This window comes from Symphodus melops (assembly GCF_947650265.1).
Source record: "Symphodus melops genome assembly, chromosome: 5".
NCBI lineage: Eukaryota > Metazoa > Chordata > Actinopteri > Labriformes > Labridae > Symphodus > Symphodus melops.
This window is the reverse complement of record NC_136695.1, coordinates 5,045,751-5,052,789: the sequence shown is the minus strand read 5'-3', so window position 1 is coordinate 5,052,789 and position 7,039 is coordinate 5,045,751. Positions and strand designations below refer to the sequence as shown.

Genomic DNA, 7,039 nt, shown 5'->3' with positions numbered 1-7,039 from the left:
CTGCTGGATATTCATCTGCACCCTGACACCACAGCCTGGATCTACAACTACCTCACTGGCCGACCACAGTACGTCCGAGTGGACGGCTGTGTCTCTGATGTGGTGATGAGCAACACTGGAGTACCCCAAGGAACTGTTCTGGCACCCTTTCTGTTCACTCTCTTCACCTCAGACTTCAGGTTTAACTCTGGTTCCTGCCACCTCCAAAAGTTTTCTGACGACTCCTCCATCGTGGGCCGCATCACTGATGGCAACGAGGACGAGTACAGAGGTCTGATCGAGAGCTTCGTCACATGGTGCAACAACAACCATCTGAAGCTCAACATCGCCAAAACAAAGGAGGTGGTAGTGGACTACAGGAGGAAGAGGTGCCCCCCTGCCCCAGTCATCATTCAGGGGGAGGAAGTGGAGAGGGTGGACTCCTACAAGTACCTTGGGGTTCACATTAACAACAAGCTGGACTGGTCCCATAACACTGAAGCCATCTTCAGGAAAGGACAGAGCAGGCTGTTCTTCCTGAGGAGACTCAGGTCTTTCAGTGTCTGCGACAGACTCCTCAAGGCCTTCTACCAGTCTGTGGTGGCCAGCACACTCTTCTTTGCTGTGGTGTGCTGGTGGGGGGGCATCAAGGCTGGTGAGGCAAACAGGATTAATAAACTGGTTAAGAAGGCCCGCTCTGTCGTTGGTCTGGAACTGGAGACTCTGGAGACAGTGGCTGAGAGGAGGATGAAGGACAAAATCATATCCATCCTGGATAACTCCTCTCACCCTCTCCATGACGAGCTGTGGGAGATGAGCAGCTCCTTCAGCCAACGCCTCCTCCCCCCCAGGAGCAAAACAGAACGCTTCAGACGCTCATTCGTCCCCACAGCAATCAGGCTGTACAACAGCAGGAGCTAGCCTGTATTTATTTATATATATTCTCTTTATATATAGTATACAATATTATTAGAATGTTTTTATGTTACCTTTATTATTATATTATATCTATACTATACTATCTATATTATATATTACATTATTACAATACACTCTTATATTATTATAACTATATATCTATACTCCAGTCAAACTGCACTATATTTATTATGCTTATAACAGTCAATACTGTTTACATAACCCTCTGATCACAATGCCACTTTAAATTCTTTCACTGGTCACTTTAACATGCCATTCACTGCACAGTATTATTAATATCTTTTCCATTGCCCTGCTGAGTCCACCGTGCTATAGTCCTCTGTATATATCCCCCCATTACTACCTGGATTGTATTTATGCTTATGTTGTTACTTTTTTATTCGATTTTGACTTTTGCTTTTGATTCTGCACTGCTGCTGCTGCTGTAACGCCCGAATTTCCCCATTGGGGATCAATAAAGTTATATCCTATCCTATCCTATCCTATCCTATCTCCATTTTAGTGATCAAAATATTGCCAAACCACACTTTCACTTGTCGTGTTGTTAACTTCCAGATCATCATGCAGTATTACAAAGAACTTTCACCAGATACATATGCATTGCATGTCCGCTACGTGTAGCCAGGGGAATCACACACATTGATCAGAGCTAAAGCCCCAACCAAGGTGGGTGGCTAAGGTACACAACATGTGACAGGCTTTGGTGTGCTTGACACAGTGCAGCCTGAAATTAAACCAGAAGAAATGGAAGATGCAACAATTTTGTAACTTCAACAAATTCCTAGATACTTGATATTGAGTATTTTGAATTTCTGTATTCTTGTGAACAGCACTTCATGTTTACGCCTGGTTTATGCCTACACCAAGACAAATTCATTGTATATTTAAATATACTTGGCAATACAAACCAAATCCAATGTTTTGCTCAATTTTGTCTCCTGCCACATTCAGAGTTATGTCAGCTCATGCATGAAGTTAAATCTTGAAATATTTAGTTCATAAGTGAAACTTTCCCGACCCCCGTGCATTGTGTCTGGGTACATGTTCACTGCTATTCAACTCCACCAATCTGCAACCCTAGCACCCTCTTTAACCACACATCATGACAGAACGTGAAAGTCTAGCTGTTTCACTCCAACTGCCAAAGTTTGGATGCAGCAGGCAGAAGAACATTATCCTTTTACAGAAATGTATTGATTTATGGAGTTCATAATCTGCAGTGGCACGGGGGGGGGGGGGGGGGGATGTGGCTCATACTGGCTTTCTGAGACTTACACTTTAATGAAGTCATTTATCTCTGATCTGAGGCTCTGCTATCACGCCATTTTTGTCTTGCATTTCTCCTGTGATGTGCGTACAGTTACTCATGGCTGCGCTACACTGCGCCCACACTCCAAAAACAAACCCAGTGGGGCAGGGCGTGCGCCATCTGACATAGGAAAACCATGGTGCTGACAGAACGCAGGGCTAAAGGACTATGTGGTCATTGGCAGTCATGCTCTTTAAACAGCACCTTGTGTCATGTTTGGGTTTTTTCCACGTGTTGTATTGTTGTGTTTCTCTGTCTGTCTTTCCCTCGTGTCTCCCTTTCCCTCACTAATTATTCAATCAGGTTCAGCTGCGGTCACAGGTGTCTACCAATCATCATCATCAGGCTATTTAAGCTGGCTCCTTGCAGGAAGCCAGCGCCAGATTATTGTTTCATCTCCATGGGTTTGTTCTCAAGTGTTTGCTCTTGCTCCTCGTACCTTTTTGGATATTTGTATTTACTCGTGTTTGTTAACCTCTCGTATTTTCTCCTTCTCCGTAGTTCCCGTTCCCGTCCCTCCTGCAACTCCGTCTTCCCCTGTTCGTCTCGTGTGTCCGATCTGGCTCATCCTCACGCGTGTTTAGGTTTAGGGTTGTTAGGTAGCACTAGTGTCACATTGATTATTGTATTGCACAAATTATTCACCCCGTGTCACGTATTAATAAATTGTTATTTGTTAAACGTTCCTTTGTCTCTGAGTCGTGCGCTTGGTTCCAAAGATTTTCTGATTCCTAACACCTTGCACATAATGAGTGAGAAGAAATCCTTCACAAATAACTCCATCAAGGCATCTACAGCGTTATATCTCCGGCCACTGACTGAGCTGCTGTATTGAGAGAAACAACGTGCTGCAATAAGATAATTCACTGGTTTGCGCTGAGAGTTTGTCAGAGGAGTCTCAGTTGAAGATGAGAAGATAGGATGTTTTTTTTTTCTCTTTTTAACTTGTTGATGGATTACAGCAGATAACACAAGCTTATTATTACACAAGTTATCTATTATCACTTTCACTCCAGGCAGTAAATCCAGCTCACACAAGAGGAGATTCTACAATGAAGTCAAATGTCCTTGTTCAAACAGGGCTGCTGCAGAGGGGGCACAGCCATGTATTTATCTAGGTTACCTCATCTTTTTATTTTTATTTTTTTTTACAATTTTCTTCATTACACACTCTATCTGCTGCCCCAGGTACTCCCACTCCAAGAAGCTTCTGTGCGATAAAGAAAAGAATGAATTTGGTGAATCTCGCTCACACATCAAGCACTGGCTCCCACCGTATCCTGCAAGTCATAAATAATGCATGCTATTCTGAGCTCCCCGTCTTGTTCGAATATGACCTATAGCCAAAATGATTATGCAGATTTAGGGAAATAAATAAATAATCAAATGTTATAAATGGTCACCCAGGGCATGGAGGACTACTGAGCATTTATCAGTCTGTGGGGGACAGAATGAAGGCAGTGTTTCCATCTGTTATTTCATTTATTTATTTTTCTGAAGAAGTGATTGGCCTGAATTAACACCCTAATGCGGTGGCTGTTGTTGCGCAGCCATTTAAAATGTAATTATTTTCAGACTGGTGATGGCAGCTGAGCCCTGCAGCTTGTGGATTAACTTGCCCTCATAATGCTCAGACACAGTCCTGCAGTTAGTCTGTGACTAAGAGCAGAACCCCCACCCCCCCCCCCCCACCCCCGGCTAAGAGTGAAAGATTCACTCTGTGACTGCCGGTGCAGGGAAATGTCTGTACAGTTTTTTATTCTTAAATATTTGCAGTTGAATGGGCATCGGTTAACTTGGAAAAAAAAGGTTATGTGTGAGACCCCACGCATGGCGACAAATAATAATAGATGAAACCGTTTACTTTCTGTAGTGTGTGGCAGGAAGTTTTGGTCACATCGTTGCTTAACATATACTAACAGAGATTCTACTCATCAACAGCCAGAGGTCTGACTTTGAGTACTTGAAATCTTGCAAAGTTTCCCGCCGTCAAACACATCTTTAGGGTCAACAAACATGGCGGAGGACAGACGGGAGGAAATTGCAATAGTTAGGGACTACTTTAAATGGAATCCTTCTTCAGTCCAATCTCTTCCCAATTGGTTATCATACTGTTCATGTGACAATTCACAGTGTTCGTTTTGCACTGCAGGCATCTCCGAAGTCCTTCTGAGCAGAATGGATCACTCTCAACATACCTCCAACCACAGGAAAATCAAGATTATCTTTAGAAGTTTTATTTTTTTTTGATCAGACTTGGATTGTCGGAACAGGAATTGGGCCCAGCATTGGTCTGATCAGCTTGTACAGTAGTGTTGTACTCCACAATGTAAGCCTTTTGGGCAAAGTACGACCCAGGGTTACTTTGGAATTTTAAATATTTTTAATGAAAAATGACATTTAATGCATGACATCGTATTTTGAAGAGGGAATGAAAAAAACAATAAAGATTAAAAACTAAACTAAGAATATGAGCAGAAATATATACAGAATAAAATTGGCAAAATAAAACTAAAAATCAAAAATAAGCAAACAAACTAAGGATGGAACAAAGTTAACAAAGGTCAATCATGACAGAAGCATCTGGAACCGAATCACTGGACCCACTTATGTTCACCTTTGGAAACGTTACTCAATCCGTCTTCTACAATGTTTTAACAGCACAACGAGCGCTTGTCATCGTCCCTGGTGTAACGGCTTAAAGAGTGACCGTGCTAACTGGTTACAGTCATCCTAGTGCGTCTGTGCTTGTTGTTACAAAAGATGTTAAATATAGAAAGTGTCCTTACAGATTCCTCTTTTAGTTTTCACATAAGACATATCTGATGAGTATTTCCTCTTTATGTTCCACATCTTTTGTAACAACGACAACCACAAACATGTTCAGCCACCTCACGAGTGCAGGTTGTATTTTTATTTTATTTTTTCTGCTGAAAAGTTTCCTCTGTTGTAAGCTACAATCAAATAAAAGAGACTTCATGAACTGTCAATGGAACATGAATCGGCACAGAAAAATGAAAAACTATGAGTAAGATTAGGCCTTTGCTGCGATGAAAGCTCATCACATACACATCTGAAAGGCAGGATGAGTTTCAAGTTTTAGATTCCATAATTTACATATTAAGCAATACTACATTTCATGCACATTTTGTCCCACAGAAAACTACTTAAACGATTGATGTCGAAGTGACATTTACAGACTTTATTTACAGATCATGTTGTGAGGCTGAATTTGTTTGGGAATGATCCAAAGCCATAGTACTTTTTTGAGGAGTCTCTGGACAGATGTTTAAAGTGATATTTACAAACATATTACATTTGTGAGAGTGATTTTTAGTTTATGTAAAAGCTTAGAATTTCACCTTCCACTGCAACGATTTCATTTAATTATGGTGAATTGTTTGGCAAAAAAAAAACGGTTTTTTTTTTTAGAGAAGCTAGAAAATGCAAAACAAGGTTAAAACATGATGAAACATGATGAAAAAGTAATTCTTTCTGTTCCACTGCCAAGACTAGTTACAAAAAATGTACTCCAGGTCATATCATCACTTCTGCTCCTGTGTGCTGAAAACCTGGATCGACTCCTGAGCATTGCTCTCGTATGAAAACCCTCTGAGTCGCGTTTGATGGACAGCTGTTACTGGAGCACTGGATGATGGGCATTGAAAGCCAGAAAGGGAATTCTTCTGTAAGTACTGGTTCCAAAAAGAAAGCTTTTTCATGGCATACTTACAGCAACTGCTTGAAGTGACTGCCAAGTGTCACGACATTTCAAAATCAAGACTTACAGAGAAATCTGTAATAATCACATCCCTGCGTCACACCCCTGGGCACTGATCATTATTGTAGACAAGACCACACGAGCTAGGACCAAGTCCTGACTGGAGTGTACCAAGACAAAGATAAGACCAACATGTTAAGAGGTTGGGAACAAGTTGTTTGTTTGATTTTCATTCCCAACTCAGCTCCCCACAGACTGAGGCACTCCCCTTTTCCGCAAATTCCCAGTCTCCAGTCGCTCTTTTACGAGATCACAAGAATAATTGAAGTTATAGGAAGCACTTAAAGAGGGAAGTGTTCCTTCTTCACAGCAATGGTGTGGACACATAAAACAGCTTGAGCTGTAATGATTTAAAATCCAGATGTCCACTTTTGTCTGGGATCAAGACCAGGCTGATTCATTTATGGGACGAGAATGAGACCTTCTGAAAGTGGCTCAGAGATCAAGACTGATCTCCATTAGTACAGCAGAGACCAAGGCTTCTGTGGTTCTGGTCAAATTTCAGCACCGTCATGACACCTGATAGGCAGGTAAAGTCACAAACGTGTCCCAAAAATAACCTCATGATTACACTCTTTAGCTAATGAGCCAAGAAGGTGTCTCATGTTGTTCTTTATGTTTTTAACTTTCATGTGCAACCGTTGTAATGTATGCTGGAGAGCAAAAGCAAGACTGGCTTCCTGGTCCACATGCATGGTGGAATATCTAACTTTATCTCTCCTGAGATAAGAAGCAGCTGGATCGCAAGACAAGTTCAGGAAAGGAAATGTATACTTCTAAGCGTCAGAAAATAATATCCTGTCCAAAGGAGCACCAGAGCAAGAGATTTATTTACAACCACTTTCTACTGGCTGCCAAGCAGACATCAATTTTCACCCTTTATTAAAAACTTCACAAATTCTATTCATGCCTGTCCAGAGCAGATAAGTCTTTGCCATCTGTTTTCAGATAGCATGTTCATTAATAGTAATATGAAGCTACCTTTAATAGATGAGGCAGACGAGGGATTTGAACAAGGGATGCAAAAAAAA

The 7,039-nt window shown here is 41.5% G+C and overlaps 1 long non-coding RNA gene across 1 annotated transcript; it reads left to right on the top strand.

The window, feature by feature from the left end:
* The first annotated feature begins 2,479 nt into the window (after positions 1-2,479).
* LOC306824348 lies at positions 2,480-2,911 on the top strand. The gene is made up of 2 exons (XR_013779133.1): positions 2,480-2,631; positions 2,729-2,911. It is a non-coding gene; the product is annotated as an uncharacterized lncRNA (long non-coding RNA).
* Positions 2,912-7,039: the final 4,128 nt, after the last annotated feature.